This window comes from Leopardus geoffroyi, chromosome E2 (assembly GCF_018350155.1).
Source record: "Leopardus geoffroyi isolate Oge1 chromosome E2, O.geoffroyi_Oge1_pat1.0, whole genome shotgun sequence".
Taxonomy (NCBI): Eukaryota; Metazoa; Chordata; class Mammalia; order Carnivora; family Felidae; genus Leopardus; species Leopardus geoffroyi.
In genome coordinates this window covers 5,704,957-5,722,543 of record NC_059335.1, presented here as the reverse complement: position 1 = coordinate 5,722,543, position 17,587 = coordinate 5,704,957, and the positions used below count along the sequence as shown (strand labels likewise).

The window sequence follows — 17,587 nt, the reverse complement described above, 5'->3', positions numbered from 1 at the left end:
TCAACACAGATATTCGTATCTCAGAAAGGTATTCACATGTGAAAGAATCATGATATGTTCCGACCTTCTGGAGGTACAGGAAGGGAGGCCATGTTTTACTCTTTCCATCTCTGAACAACCTACAAAGATATTCAGAATGTGCAACATTAGAAATTGCTGTGAGCATTACTACTTCATGTCAAGGTGCATAGCAGGAAAGGTGAAATGTTGGGGGAGTGGCTCTGTGTGTGTGTGTGTGTGTGTGTGTGTGTGTGTGTGTGTGTGTGAAAGAGAGAGCACACACAGGTATTTTAATTTTTTTTAATGTTTATTCATTTTTGAGAGAGAGAAAGAGAGCATGAGCAGGGGAGGGGCAGAGAGAGAGACACACACAGAATCCGAAGCAGGCTCCAGGCTCCAAGCTGTCAGCACAGAGCCCCAAGTGGGGTTCGAACTCATGAACCATGAGATCATGACTGGAGCTGAAGTCAGATGCTTAACTGACTGAGCCACCCAGGCGCCCCAAGAGTGCATACAAGGTAAAATGAAGACGCAGGGAAAAGGCATACAGGTAGGGTGCAGACAGTATGGGGAGTGAAGAGAGGGAGAGCTCAGGGGTGCCGGGAAATATCATCAAAAAAGTGAAATGTGATCACTGATTGCCCCATGAGCTGGCCCCCAGGCACTCAGAGGCTCCTCACCTGCTCCCCCGTCCTTGGAATGTGGGTTCCACTTGCCTTTCCCACTCCCAGAGGCTGCTCCAAGGACATAGCCTTGAGATGGTGACATGGTGTGGAGAACACCTATATGGTGTGCATGAGCCCAGTTAAGTCTTCTCTCTCTATCAACTTTAAGACTGGACAGGCAGGTATAGAGATCTGCTCACTGTGCCATTGCCCAAGACAAGCCTCCTATGTAAGTTCCCTTTACTTATTAAACTGCCACCTACCAATGTGGAGTGGCCTGCCTCTTTTCTTCCTCTCTCCCTGACCTCCATGTATAGAGGCCAGTTTCTAAGAACATCTGGGAAGCTGCAGAGAAGGGTACAAACCAACCATAGGGAGAGAGAGGAAAGAGGGGTAAAAGGAACAAGTGGGTTCAAGTAACTGAGAAGCTAAACAGAGGGATTTATTGGTACAAGGGGTCTAGAGTGAAAGGAAGTTAAGCGTACTAGAGAACTTGTGGACTTGGTGGATGGATGATGGAGAAGGTCATGGGGATGAAGGGGCTACTAAGGATGGAATAATAATGGCGGAAGGTGGTTAAAATGCAGGAGTAGGTAAAAGGTACGTTATAGTTATTGTCTGTGAGAAGTCAAATAATATGACAAATGAAGGGGTATATCCATTGGGGCCTTCAGTTCATAGGAGTAGTTGATGAAAGTAGAGACGCAGGGTGGAGGGAGAGATGGAACTTGAGGGTTGGGAGTGGGTACAGAGAGGCAAAATGGGAGCAGAGTGCTGCTGGAAGCTGGGAAGGATGGTGGGAATCTTGAGCTAAAGGGCCCAGGAGAAGTGGGTAGGGATTGTAGGGCAGGCACAATGCATGGAAGTCATGGGGAAAATGAGGCAATCCAATGGTTAAGGGCTGAGGAGGCCTAGGGCCACAGGGGACATGGGAAATGGTCTGAGATCATTGGAACAGGAGGGTAAATTTAGGGACAGGAAGAAGGAGGGAATGGAGGCTGGTGCATTCAAGGGGGATGGAAAGTAAAGAGCATTTGTGTGTGGTTGTTGAAACGTGGGGATAGAACTTTTGAAGATTTTGAGGTTATAAAGCTCACAAGATGGAGATAGGAGTTAGTTGTAAACAATCTAGGAGTGTTGGAATGGTGGGGGTGTCTATGGTAGTTTTAGGGGAGGGCTGCAGTTCATGAGGGTGGAGGTCACTGAGGAAGAGCTAGGTGCAAAATGCAGGCTGTCATAATGAAAGTCACAAGGGCAATTTGGAAGTCAACAATTCAGTGCCATTCATTATTTCCCTCGTAGAGGACTGAGTCACAACTTAATCATAAATAGATTCTAATTTCAGCTCATGAGGCCAAAAAAGTGCCTATATAAAATACCCCTAAAATACTTTTTAAGATTTTATTTTTATTTTTAGGCAATCTTTACACCGAGTGTGGGGCTCAAACTCACAACCCCGAGATCAAGAGTTGCATGCTCTACTGATAGAGCCAGCCAGGTGCCCCCTACCCCCAAACCACCAAAATACTTTAAATTGAACATAGAGTAGATGTCTGCATGTGGGACTTGGGGTGCACAATGGCCCAGCCATCTTGTTCTTCTTTCAGAATAACAAGTATATGGGATGTGAGCTACGTGGCAGGAGGGGCTGTTAACTGGTACTGGGTGTTCAGTGAAAGAAAGAGGTGCCTGGATATCCTCCACCCAACTTGGCCTAGGTCTTGAGGTTTTGTGCTGAAATAGGGCATAATGAAAACCTCTTTAATGTTTCCAAAGTATAATACATATCTTATTCACAAAGTCAGACATAGTGAGAGAGATCTTTTTTTTTTTTTTTTTCAACGTTTATTTATTTTTGGGACAGAGAGAGACAGAGCATGAATGGGGGAGGGGCAGAGAGAGAGGGAGACACAGAATCGGAAACAGGCTCCAGGCTCTGAGCCATCAGCCCAGAGCCTGACGCGGGGCTCGAACTCCCGGACCGCGAGATCGTGACCTGGCTGAAGTCGGACGCTTAACCAACTGCGCCACCCAGGCGCCCCAGTGAGAGAGATCTTAAATAAATTATTTCTCTCCAGTTTTATTGAGGTCTCACAAACCAAAATGTTTATATTTTGAGTGGACAACATAATGTTTTGGTAGATGTATACACTGTGAAGTGATTAATGAAATAAAATTAATTAACAAATCAATCACCACACACAGTTACCTTTTGTGTGTGTGTGTGTGTGTGTGTGTGTGTGTAGGGAGAACACTAAAGATCTACTCTCTTAGCAGAGTTTAAATATAAATATATATTTAAATATATCGAGTTTAACTCTTTAGGGTTCCACAAATAAGGGATATCATGCAGTGCTTCTCTTTGTGTATCTGCCTTATTTTACTGAGCATAATGTTCTACAGGTTCATCCATGTTGTTTCTGGATTTAACATCAAAAGGAACAAAAGCAAAAATAAATACTTTTACTTCAAAGTAAAAAGCTCCTTCACAGCAGAGGAAACCATCAACAAAATGAAAAGGCGACCTACTGAATGGAAGAAAATATTTGCAAACTGTATATCTGATAAGAGATTAGTATCAAAAAAATATAAGGAACACATATAACTCAATAGCAAAAAACAACAACTACTACAACAAACACCAACAAGAACAACAAAAAGAAACAAACAAGCAATCTGATTTAAAAAGAGACAGAGGATCTGAATAGATATTTTTCCAAAGAAGACATACAGATGGGCAACAGGTACACGAAAGGTGCTCAGGATTATAAATCATCAGGAAAATGCAAATTAAAACCACAATGAGATATCACCTCCCACCCATTAGAATGGCTATTAGTAAAAAGATGAAAAATAACAAGTGTTGATGAGGATGCACAGAAAAGGAAACCCTTGTGCACTGTTGGTGGGAATGTAAACTGGTGCAGCCACTATGGTATGGTGGTTCCTCAAAAAATTAAAACTGAAGCTACCATATCCTGCAGTTCCACCTCTGGGTATTTATCCAAAGGAAACAAAAATACTAACTCAAGAAGATATATGCACTCCTGTGTTCCCTGCAGCATTATTTACACTAGCAAAGACATGTAAACAACCTAAGGGTCCATCAATGAATGAATGGATAAAGAAGATGTAGTATATTTGTGAATATTATTTGGCCATAAAAAAGAAAGAAACCTTGCCATTTGTGACAAAATGGATGGACCTTGAGGGAATTATGCTAAGTGAAATAAGTCAGACAAAGACAAACACCATATAATCTCATTTATATCTGGAATCTAAAACAAACATACTAACTAACAAACAAAACCTGAACTCATAAATCCAGAGAATAGATCAGTGATTGCCAGAGACAAGGGTGAAATGGGAGAAGGTGGTTGAAAGGTACAGACTTCCATCTATAAAATAAATAAGTCCCAAAGATATCATATAGAGCATATAAACAAAAACAAATTGAGTGAAAGTTAATCTAGTGTTGGATTGCCATCATATTGTCCAGGTAGAGACAGATGTATTAAATAACTACATTCTGACTAGTTTTTTTAAATGTTTATTTATTTTTGAGAGAGAGAGAGAGAGCACAAGTTGGGGAGGGGCAGAGAGAGAGAAAATGACAGAAGTTCTAAAGCAGGCTCTGACTAGTTTTTTAAAGTACACTATAATTTCTAGGTTAAAAACTAAGAAATACTGAATGTATGACTTCCAAGATAAGAGAGGTACAATGTAGAATTATTTAAAATTAATGCAGAAGAAGTTAGAACTGGCAAACTAAGAATGGACTATAGTCATAATGAAGAACATAGTATAAATCGATAAATGCAATCTGAAATATATTTAATATGATACTGAACATAAGAGACTAATCTCATTCAAGTCAAACACATTTTACTATATACAGCTGAGTATTTTTCAAGAGATAAAGTTAAATATAAGGATTAAAATAGAAAAAAGAAAAACATACTCTATATAATTTTCCCAGTAATTACACATACTCCAGAAAAGGGGGGACAAAATATAGAGTTATTTTAAAAAATGGATACAGGGGCACCTGGGTGGCTCAGTTGGTTGAGCATCTGACTCTAGTTTTTGGCTTAGGTCATGATCTCAGTTGTGGGATGGAGCCCCACCTCCAGCTCCACACCGAGCTTGGAGCCTGCTTAAGATTCTCTGTCTCCCTCTCCCTCCACCCCTCTCCCTCACTCACGCACTCACTCTCTCTCTCTAAAATAATGTTTAAAACATGATACAGAATAAGTTAATGGAGGAAGGATAAGAAAATAGAACAGGTGTAATAAGCATATAAAAAGTTGATAAATCCAATTCTGGATATATGCACTCTTATACTAACCATAAAAGGCTAATTACAACTAATAAAGTCAAACATTTTCTTACTATATTCAATTGGTTTCATTTTCCAGAGATATAGGTAAGACATAAGGATTAAAATAGAAAAATTAAAAATGTATTCTATATAACTTCTACCAATTAAACCACTAGGATGGAGAGATCAGATAATACACAATTTACAGCTAAAACATATTATTATAATGAGTATTATATTTATTCCTCAATTTAGTTTTCCAATATTACTGACAGAAAAAATGACTTATATGAGCATATATGTGCATACATACACATATACAAACTCATACACATATATATATACACACAAATATAAACATAGATATGTTGTATCTATCCGTCTACATACTGCTTGTGGTTCTAATGTATGGTAAATATTTCTGTGTTTCACATGAGCTAAAAAAGTATGCATTTCTCTATTTTTTGTGGCAAAGAGGTCAATATATATCCATTAGATCAAACTAATTCTTCTGTTTTTCAAATTATGAATCATTAATATTTACATCAACTTTATAAGTACAGAGACAGCTACATTAAAATATTTCCTAAAGTTAAGGAAATGTCCATTTTCATCTTTTGACAACCTCACTCAAAAACCCCAAATAAGCAAAATGGATTCATGACTTATTCTTCCAATGGCTACTCCCCCACTACTCAAGTTCAGTGAAAGTCCCCTAAATAAAGTTATTTCCTTACCCAAGAAAGTGCACCATGGAGACTGTTTCTTGCCAACATGCCTTCATGGCATCTTTGCATAATAGATCAAGATCAAACCTCCACAGACCCCCAAATCTATGCATTTTTATCCCAGACAACATGTGTTTTTTTAAGAGTCAACACTCAGTTGAATATTTTTTTAAAAACCAGCAAACCTTATTTTGTGTTTTCCTTGTCCTAGACCAGGTCAGTGTGGCCCTTCTATAAGAAAATGCTTAAGTCTCCCTTCTAAACATCAGACTTCCAATGATTAACACCTCTAGAAGAGTGTGACATACCAAACTCATACTTGGCCTGTGATGCCTCCATTCTCTGAAAACGAATTTACTCTTCAGCTTAACTCCGGGTTATCCATTATTCTGTGGAAGTTTTTGTTGTCTTCAGTATATTAAATGACCATGTCAAGTGGTGTCCCTAGTTTAGGGAATTTGTCATAGAATCCCATGACTAGTTAATTTTGCAGAAAATTTATTATGTCACATTGAAAGTTACATGCTCAATGACTTCATAATCTCCAGATTGTTTCAGGAACTGCTGTTTTTTGTTTTTTTTTTTTTTTTGTTTAATTTTTTTTTTCAACGTTTATTTATTTTTGGGACAGAGAGAGACAGAGCATGAACGGGGGAGGGGCAGAGAGAGAGGGAGACACAGAATCGGAAACAGGCTCCGGGCTCTGAGCCATCAGCCCAGAGCCTGACGCGGGGCTCGAACTCACGGACCGCGAGATCGTGACCTGGCTGAAGTCGGACGCTTAACCGACTGCGCCACCCAGGCGCCCCAGGAACTGCTGTTTTAATAGTACATGGGTTTCAAACTCCCTCACTTCAAATATTAAGACATTTATATTATATAGTATTTATATGATAATCATATAATAGTTCATTTATAATTGCATTTCACTTATTCATTTCACAGCAGAAGCCTAGTCTGTGTTGTTTATCACCCTCTTGTAATATGACGGTTTCAGGATTGTGGTTAAACCATCAAATGAATTAATGAATAAAAAAACTAATTGTTGTGGATATGCATATTATTTACACATTTATGATAAATTTAAGCAATTTTGTATTTCTTTTCTTGACAAAGCAGAACTGGGACAATCTAGAGTCATGGCTCATGAGGATGTAGGGACTTACAGTTGGAAAACATGCGGTGATTAGTGTAGTGGTGTTCATCAGCCACCAACTGGGATTGTCAAAAATCACTGAACAATTGTGAAAGATGAAGGAGAGAATGCACAAAAATACGAAGGTGATGACGAGGATAAGGATGCTTTGGGTGGCTGTAGACTCAGGGGAGGATCTGGTGGAAAGATTGTTGCTGTGAATGTATTGGACTTGCTGTTTGTGCCTGTGCAGGATTAAGACCATGGAGCCGTTGGCCCAGATCATGAGCCCCAAACAGAAACCATCATGGAATAATACTGATGCTAAATGCAGTAACTGTGCTATGTAGTCAGGACCTCTAGAATAACAATAGTCATAACTCTTTGCCTTTGTGACATTTTGGTGGCTCCACTTGCCAGTTATATACATAGGAATGATAATACTAAACATAATGTTCAGGATCCAACAGAGGATGTTGGAGCTGCCCAGGTACTTGGAAGCTTTCACTTTTAGCCCTCCCCACCTGGAATCCCTGGGACTGATGATGATCATCTGGAAGAGGCTCAAGAGGCAGACAGTGCCAATGGACACATTCCTGCACACTCTGTGAACACAGAAAACAAATTTGCATCTAATATCATTGAGGAATTCTTTTAGTCCCCAAACTGCCATCATGTGGGGGACTCCTTTAGAGAGAATGACCAAGGAGTTGGCTATAGTCAAGTGCTTGAGAATCAAATCTGTGGACCTGAACCCCCATCCCGTTAGATAAAGTAAGAGATAATGGTAAAGAAGATAAAAATTCCCCAGAAGTCCAACTATAGTTTGTAATAAGAAGATCATTACCATTACCAAATCAATGGTGGTCATTCTTCAAAATCCCAAGGAGTGAAATTCTTCTTCTGAGCCAGGTTCCTGCATGGGAACAGGAGGTGTGAGGCACATGTCATGTTGGCTGGAATTCAATGTTCTCCACTAATTTTAGTTCATACTTAGAAATAACTACTCAATGTTTCTTATTACACATTTTTAAGAGTTGAATACATCACCTTTGAAAAGCTCTCACAAAATACAAGTCACTCCAATGAGGCCATACCTATAATAAATTCTGTTTATTATCATATTAATATTATCATATTAATATTATCATAACTCCATGAGACAGGCAATAGCGTTATTTCTATTGGAAAAATAGGGAGGGCTTGGACAGATAAAGTTTAATGATTTCTCTAAATGTAAGCCATATTATGGGCAAAGGGTGGACTTGGCTTGGCTGGTAAAAAGACAATGCGTTAAAAGAATTTTTTAATGTTTATTTTTGAGAGAGAGAGAGAGCGAGTGGGGGAGAGGCAGAGAGAGAGGGAGACACAGAATCTGAAACAGGCTCCAGGCTCCAAACCATCAGCACAGAGCCTGACCCGGGGCTCAAACCCATGAGCCATGAGATCATGACCTGAGACCAAGTAGGACGCTTAACCAACTGAGCCACCCAGGCCCCCAAAAACAGTGCATTTAAACACTAAACTATTCTGGGGCACCTGGGTGGCTCAGTTGGTTGAACGTCAGACTTCAGCTGAGTTCAGGACCTTCAGGTTCAGGAGTTCCAGCTCTGCGTTGTTGGCTTCACTGCTGTCAGCACACAGCCTGCTTCTGATCCTCTGTCCACCACTCTCTGACCCTCCCAACCACCCCCAGGTCTCTTTTTCTCTCAAAAATAAACATTTAAAATAACCCACTAAACTATTCTAACATGACTACTTAGCTGTGTTCCTGAAGAATACAGATGTTTATTCATTTTCATACTTTGTCTTCTTATTTTAGATTGGTTTTACTTTGTTTTACAATTTTGTGTGACAAGTTTCCGTTTATGTGTATAGGCCGTTACAAAATACAAATATAGATTTAGATTTCATAATAAAATATTGGTACATTAATTATAGTATAATTCTGTCAGGGACTGCATTATGACAAATTATCTTTTTTTTTTTTTAAGATTTTTTTTTTCCCAACGTTTATTTATTTTTGGGACAGAGAGAGACAGAGCATGAACGGGGGAGGGGCAGAGAGAGAGGGAGACACAGAATCGGAAACAGGCTCCAGGCTCTGAGCTGTCAGCACAGAGCCCGACGCGGGGCTTGAACTCACGGACCGCGAGATCGTGACCTGGCTGAAGTCGGACGCTTAACCGACTGCGCCACCCAGGCGCCCCGACAAATTATCTTTAAAGAAGGTACAATTGGCTCTATTCTGGGATGGCAACAGAAACACTAATATGCTTTTATGCTGGGTGCAATATGGCACCTATCACAGGAATCATTTAACACGATGTCAGTCCCTGAACTGTGGGACATGAACCACAGTATGTGATAAAATCATGTAAGGTAGAAACTAAACATTAGCATTTTCAAATCATAAACTAACCTGTTTATTAATACATGGGTAAAGTAAAAAGTGCTAACAATAAAGCAAGATTTATGAACTATTAAAATATAGACTCATTTCAAAACAGAATCTCAAGAATGTGATGTATATTTTATAAATTGAAATTAAAAAGTTTAAAATTCATGAGATAACTTTTTTTTTATTTGAGAGACAGAGTGTGTAAGCAGGGTAGGGACAGAGGGAGGAAGAGAATCTTAAGCGGGCTCCATGCTCAGCTCAGGAAGCTCAATCCCACAACCCATGATCTGATCTGAAATCAAGAGTCAGACACTCAAACTACTGAGCCACCCAGGTGCCATGCAATTTTAAATCAGATAGTACATCAACAGACACATTGGGCCTAAAGCCACTATCTGAAACCAATTGTTATTCTGTTACCATTTTATTTACTGCTGTTTCTCACTAAAATGAACATATCCTGGATATTCTCAATAGGAAACTATCACTGTCTCCATTAAACACTTAACACAGTCAGAGAAAGCCTTTCTACTCTTGCATTTATCATTTGGAAAGACCCTTTTTGCACAAGGTTAGAGGATTCCTGTGGTTTCATCCCACTTTTTTTTTTTTTTTTTTAACAATGCAGAAGTGTTACAGGCACCTCTGGCAATCCTGAGAATTTAGTCTATGATTCCTGTAACATAGCGGGAACAACAGATTGATTTTGGTAGTTCAGTCCTAAACACTAGGAACCAGGTTTCCTTATCACTTGATTAAATACCAATAGTCACTTTCAGTGAGGATTACACTAAACACATCAGGAGCCATCAGAGATTGGTAAATGTCTACAACCCCTTCTCTCTTTACTAGTTCAATTCAAGCCTCAGAGTTATGCTTCCTTCCCTTGTGTCTTTGGCTCTGGACCAGGTTGAAACACAGAAGAATCTTTTTTCCCAAGATGATCGCTTACCAGACTCCTGATACCATTCCTTGGTTGCAGACTCTACCTCTCAGACCAAAATAGAAAATACTCACCTGACTTCCTCTGGCTGTCAGCATGGAGGTCAGAGTGACAGTTGCAACAGCCAGCATATGGAATAGGGAGGCAGCCAGACCACTAGATATGTGTTTGTGGTTCTGTGACAACGCCTCCCTGTGGAACTGCATTGTCTCTTCACCTGTAGCTGCAGTGAGAAAACAGCCTTGGCGAACTGAGAATATTTGTGACAAACTTTTTTTTCATCAGTTGCCAATTACCAAAAAAGCAATTACAAGTTTGTAGGTATTATCTCCAAAGAGATCATTATGGAGTTTGGAAGAAGCTCTTCCTTTTATCCCTGGAGACAGACAGGGTTTCGGATGGAAGGAGCAAGAAATTCTGAGGTCTGACATGTGAGAAGCTGGCAGGGGAAGCTCATGTGTCTCACTGGATTCTCTGCTCTCCAGAAAAGTCTCCCCCCCCCACCCCCCACCGCCAAAAGTGAGTTCTGTCTTGATCTTCAAACCACTAAGCCACACCATCATTTAATTAACGGGAGAGTAGTGGAAACAGATGACATACTTGAGAAGGATTTTGAAACTGATAGATGTCAAGGAAGCACAGATGACAATTTTCACTGGAAATCTCTGGACAAGAAACAGCCCAATGACAACTGATTTGGAAGTCTAGGTGATGTGGAAAACTTATAACAATATGTACTCTCCCCATATTCACTCTTCCCTATCACTCCCAGTAGGGATATGAATTATAAATAGAACAAAATCCATTGAAAGATAGAGGTTTATGAACTTGCTAATAAAGCATGGCTTTATAGGCAGGATCAGATGATTTGTACAAATAATTCTTACAATTCCTTCAGCTATGAGATAAGCCAATGTCACTTCCTCAATTCTAGAACACTGAATGATTACCAGTCTCATGCCCTTATTTATTTTTTTTTCCTGAATTTTCATAAGGAGCCTTGTTTTCTTCTGTAATTAACAACAACAACAACAACAACAAACCTATGAGTTCTAATTAGTCCATTGCTTTTTCCTACAAACAAATGCCCACTATGATCCACATTCAGTATTTAATGCACCCCCAATTTCAAAGTCAGGGATTAATACCATAATGGTGGACAAGCTCTAGTACACACACGCACACACACACACACACACACACACACACACTCTAATTTATACCCTTACACACATATGCAAACACACATGTGCATGTACACCCACACAAATACAGTCACACACCCTCACATACTTAACCACACACACACTTACATAGACTTTGCTTTATATACTCAGACTCCTCCATGGCTCAACACATATCAATACATATTTGCATTTGTACACCCTATGACACGCAGTTGCACAAAGTCACACACCATCATCGCATGTGTATCTGTATAAGATGTTCAAAAATGGAAAATAGTTTCATCACACCACTAGATGCCCCAAAAAGGGCGTTTTTCACCTTTGTTACTCCTTCCATCCCTCCAATAACCTGTAAAGAGGGTATTTACGAAGCACAACATTTCAATTGTGCTGTGAGCACTGTCATTTCCATTCAAGGCACATAGCTGCAGAGCTGTGATATCAGGAGAGTGACCATGCATGTGTGCATGTGAGGGGATGGGAAGGGGAAGTGGGGAGAGAGGGGTAAAGTGAGAGCAAGGGAAGGGGTGTATAGGTAATGGTGCAGACAGCCCAGGACATGGAAGGAGAGGAAAGAGGTTACAAGACACAAGAAGGTAAAGTCACAGAGTTTTGAAGGGCAGGATTTAAGAGCACAAGGGGCAAATTGTGCCAGAAAGTTCAGGGAGCTGGAGATGCATGCTGGGTGGATGGCTTACAAATATGATGGAAATAAGTGGGTTAAAAGGGAAAAGATCATGAGAAAAAAGTGGTTATGATTCCAAACCAAAGACCCACCCAAAAGGGAGAACTACAGACCAATTTCCCTGATGAACATGGATGCAAAATCTTCCAGATACTAGCCAACCGGATGCAACAATACATTAAAAGAATTATTCAACACAAAAATTAAAAGAATTTTTTAATGTTTTTGAGAGAGAGAGAGAGCGAGTGGGGGAGAGGCAGAGAGAGAGGGAGACACAGAATCTGAAACAGGCTCCAGGCTCCAAACCATCAGCACAGAGCCTGACCCGGGGCTCAAACCCATGAGCCACAAGATCATGACCTGAGAATCAACATTATAAGTTAATGTGATTGAACTGCACGCAGCCTGTAGCCCACTAGAAACCAAAAGGCAATGTGCCTTGCTAGCGCCTTGCTTACAGCACGGGGTCACTCTCTCCCTCTGGACCTCCTGATGTGTCTCTCAGCCTATCACCTCAGTCTCTCTCAGACTTCAACAGCTTGAGCAGCAAGCTGAATATGCTTGAGGGAGGGAAGGAACTCAAAATTGTATAGCTGTGTTAGATCAGGTGCCACGCCTCATCTTACTAGATGGGAGGGAAGGCTAAGTGACAAGGACTATAGGGTCAACTATGGTTGCAAATAGGCAGGAATAAAGAAACCTCTAAACCAGGCCACCCTTCAGTTTCTGGGATGTGCAAGGAGGAAGCCAGATCAGACCTTAAGGTGAAAAGCATTAAAGAATGAAAAGTAGGGGTACCCCCCCCCCCACTGCCCTGGCCATCCCCACCCTCCATGTTAGCTTTTTCTTGCCCCTTGCATTTCCAAGCTCCTGTTCAGGGAATAACATAATCTTACTACAGCCTCTGACTCACACAGGTGTTAAATGTCCTCATCCGTGTTCACACAGGGAAAAAAAGGACCCAAACTCAACTGATAAGGTGTGGGTAAGGTCCACATGACAGAATGAAGCTACAATGATGATGCAGGTGCTAATTCCACATCCTCTTGCTGTGTCTACATCAGAATCTATAATAGGGATTGAGGCAGTATGTCCTTGTACTTTCTGGTCCCGTAGTGTGAGAGGCGATTATTGCCATCTGCTGAGAAGTTGAAACCGTGCCCCATAGGGTTAATGAGGTTGAAACTGGCAAAAAATTTTAAATCTTGTTTTTCAGGAAACAAGATTGTGCCTTTTCAGACCCAACTAACAAACCCACTAGCTGTCTCTACAGAAGCCTGGGCTCAAGGTCAACTGATATGGTTCCAGCCCATGAACAAGCAAGGTCCTGCATTGCTTACCTGAGATAATGAGCCCAAGACCCCATTCAGTTTGTACCAGCTCTCAGAGCATACCCATAGCCCTTCTCCTTGTCCTAAGATAACCTCCTGATGTCAGGGACTGAATTTTGCCCTATTCTGATGTTAAGTCTCCACCCCAAAGTGAACACAGAATGCATATGTTACATATATTTGTTCAGTGTGCACGCTTCATCTTTCCTCATGAATAGTCATACCTTTTCTGGCCCTTCTCATCAATATGTATGTAATCTCAACCCCTATGATTATATATACATTAAAAAAAAAAAAACACCTAATTTTTTCCACCTTGGAGGAAGGGTATTTGAGGCTTGCCCTCCTGTCTCCTTGTCTGGCTGCCTCTCAAACCCTTTCCTTGCTGAAAGCCTGGTGTCTCAGTGATTGGCTTTGCTGTGCATTGGGCAGATGGACTTGGGTTTGGTCTCAAAGTATTCAGGAGCTAAGCATGGAGCCTGCTGAAGATTCTCATTCTCTCTCTCTCTCTCTCTCTCTAGCTTGGTGCCTAGTTAAGCGTCCAACTCTTGGTTTCAGCTCAGGTCATGATCTCACAGTTCATGAGTTCGAGCCCTGTGTGGAGCCTGCTTGGGATTCCCTCCCCCCCCCCACTAAATAAATAAATAAATTAATTAATTAATTAATTAATTAATAATCTCCCCCTCCCTCTGCCTCTCTCCCCTGTTCACATTGTCTCTCTCTCAAATAATTTTTAGGGACGCCTTGGTGGCTCAGTCAGTTAAGCGTCCGACTTCGGCTCAGGTCATGATCTCACAGCTTGTGAGTTCAAGCCCCATATGGGACTCTGTGCTGACAGCTCAGAGCCTGGAGTCTGCTTTGGATTCTGTGTCTCCCTCTTTCTCTGCCCCTTCCCTGCTCATGCTCTCTCTCTCTCTTTCTCTCAAAAACAAATAAACGTTAAAAAAATATTTAAAAATAATAAAAAATAAAATAATTTTTAAATTTTTTTTTTCAACGTTTATTTATTTTTGGGACAGAGAGAGACAGAGCATGAACGGGGAGGGGCAGAGAGAGAGGGAGACACAGAATCGAAAACAGGCTCCAGGCTCTGAGCCATCAGCCCAGAGCCCGACGCGGGGCTCGAACTCCCGGACCGCGAGATCGTGACCTGGCTGAAGTCGGACGCTTAACCGACTGCGCCACCCAGGCGCCCCAATAATTTTTAAAAGTAAACAAAAACAAAGTGTTCAAGAGACACACTCCACTGTCATTTGCCCCCTGTGGGTAGGTCAGAATCTAGCATGATGTCTCTATCATCTGGTATCCAAATGCTCACCCTATAGATGGTCTTTTTGTTGGAAAGTAATAAGTCTCAGTATCAATAGCACTTAGTTGTCTGTATTACATCTCTGACACTAGGGAAGGCTGATAAAACCTGAAAATAATCAGAGTCCTGTCATCCAGTTAAAGTTTGTTGGAACTATATGGGCAGACTTATGACACTCGATTCTTCCAGTGACCAAAGAAAACTTGGTAATTTCGTCATTTGAAGCCTCTGGCAAAGGGAGACAGCCTCCATCTGAGGGCACCCCTTGGGGTCTTGGACTCAGAGCTGCCCTGTCACAACTAATAGTGATGTGGATTCCAAAAGAGGCTACTTGGTTGCTACAGATCTCTGATTAAAACTGAAGCCTGACCCGTAGAGAATGGACCTTCCTAGCCCAATATTTTCATTTTGGGGTTGATGAACTTAGTAGGCAGAGAATACCCAAGACTTTGCTTGCCAAATAGATATAGGGTGTGTGTGTGTGTGTGTGTGTGTGTGTGTGTGTGTGTGTGTATTTTTGGTGTGGTTTACAATTATAATTTACTCACACAATAGGATAATTCTCTAGTAATAAAAATGAATAAAATTCATTTGTACTCAACAACATGGATGAATCCCATAAACTTAACATTGAGTGAAAGAAGCCAGACACATGGAAATACATACTATTTAGGTATGGATCCTTAAGAAGGGGTCTGAGCACCAAATTCCACCATGGGGTATGGCAGTGGTGGGGGTGTGTTTGTGTGTGTGTGGGGGGGGTGTTCCCAACACCAACAAGTACTTCTCTGAGACACCAGCAGGGTGTCCTACAACTCAGCTTAATTCTGACACCCAAGCTGGCATCAGATTCCACAGGTTAAGGGCTCAGTCCCACAAGACCACCCTCCTCCCTCACCCTTCAGATGCCACTTGCAAGTACAGGTTGTCAACCTGTGCTTCTGACTGACCAGCTATAGACTGGAGGTTCCAATGACCCCCACCTCCTTGGGTTCAGTTAATTTGCTAGAGCGGCTCACAGAACTCAGAAGTTTACTTACATGTATTGGTTTATTTGGATATGGTATATTTAAAAGGAAACCTGACTTGCCCAAGCAAGTTCTCAGCTATCCAGGAAAATTTTGAAGCTGTGTTCGATGGACATTTTATGCCCCCCTCCAGTGCCTGAAGCAAAGCTTGCTGGCTCTGTAGGGTGCCTGGTTCACCAAGGGTCTTCTAAATATCTGTCCCTTGTTCACTGATGGGTCACAGGAGCTGATGTCCTCCGGGCTCTGCGGCTGTTTAGCTTCAGAGCCAGCCATGCAGAACTGAAAGCAGCGCAATCACTCCACTCAGGGGTCGGAACTCAGGGGTTTGAGTTGTTGCCCGTGTTTTAGCGATTTGGTCTTCCGTGTTGGAAACTATAGACTGTCTGATTAATGACACCTTCTTCGGGGCTGTGAATCAGAAATAAATCTCAGCTGTTGCCCTGTTGTCTGAGCCACTCATTTGGAAGCCCATGGTAAGGACCTATTGTCTGAGGAGACTGACCACTGTCAAGACGCTGATCAAACCCAGCTCTCTGTTGATGCATCGGCTACCATTGCATGCCAGAGTTGTGGCTGCAGGAAAAAGTTGACCCATTTGTTTCGTGGTTTGGAAGGCTCCCAGTCACTCCTGGTGGAATGACTTCACTGGACCTTTGACCCGCCTGTCCAGTTTATTGGTCATGCCTCACTACTGCTCACACATTCCTATAGATTGACTCCAGCCACACCACTGTGCCCCTTGAAACTAATCTGTGTCCCCTTTTAGACTTTCCTGTCCGTTTGCACCCTTGACCATGTTATGCTTTTTATCACAAAAACCACTAAAAAATGGGCTGACCCATTTTACTTCCTTTCTTCCAGCTGGTCCAATGTCTTGGTTACAAGGTAATTTGGTGATTAGATGTTAGTGTCAAAAAGGGATAATCAAAAAGGGATTATCAGTTTCTCTCAGCTGCCTCCAGGAAAAGGAGGGAAGGAGCAGTGGGGATTATATGGATCCGTTTTCCAAATTTGAATTCCACACTGACCATTCCTGGGCATAATGTGGCTTTCCTTCCTTCAGTGGTCACCCCAGGCCAGATGGGTTTGTATACCTCAAAGTGGGAACCCAGCCCAAAGGGAGTTATGGGACCCAAATGTAAGTCGGGTTACATTTTATACAGAAGAATGTGTCCCTCTTATAACCTGGCTCTTTGGGATGAAATGTCTGGGTAGAAATAAGAGATGATTGTGAAGAATAAAACTGTAGATCTTGAAATGGGATACATTGATTTCTGTAGGAAAAGGAAAAGCAAAAAACTGGCACCTGTTTTTACTTTTGTCTTGGTTTGTGTTTTAAGGAACATCTTAGCCCCAGGAGATACAAGGAGGGAGGAGGTTGATGATATTTTGTCTTTCCGAATCTCTGCCCCTAGGGCTTCCCTCCAGAAGCAAATAACCTCCATCCTGGTACAGCACTCTAAACCATTGCAAGTGTCTTAAATTTAATTTATAGCTGGTTCTGCCATCACACTTAAACTGAATATCTCCTGTGAGTAATCCTGGCAGAGGTGTCCATATCATCAGGAAAGAATCAGGTGAGTACAGTAAAACCTTGGTTTTTGAGCATAATTCGCTCTAGAAATAGGCTTGTAATCCAAAGCACTTGTATATGAAAACAAATTTAGGTACATTGGCAATAGAGATGATCTTCTTATCACAGACTTTAGTTGGAACCCTGGAGAATTTCTTTCTTATTTACCACTACCTTTGCTTCCTTGGATGTATGTTACGGTCTAGAGATCTGATTCTCAAGCACCTGATTTTAGCCAACTCCTTGTTTATTGTCTCTAAATGAGTCCTTCATACACTGGA

The 17,587-nt window shown here is 41.4% G+C and overlaps 1 long non-coding RNA gene across 1 annotated transcript; it reads right to left on the bottom strand.

Annotated features, from left to right (window-relative positions):
* Positions 1–63: 63 nt before the first annotated feature.
* LOC123578036 lies at positions 64–7,925 on the bottom strand. The gene is made up of 3 exons (XR_006702208.1): positions 7,703–7,925; positions 7,374–7,454; positions 64–119 (listed from the first exon to the last, which is right to left on the bottom strand). It is a non-coding gene; the product is annotated as an uncharacterized LOC123578036 (long non-coding RNA).
* Between the last annotated feature and the right edge of the window lie 9,662 nt (positions 7,926–17,587).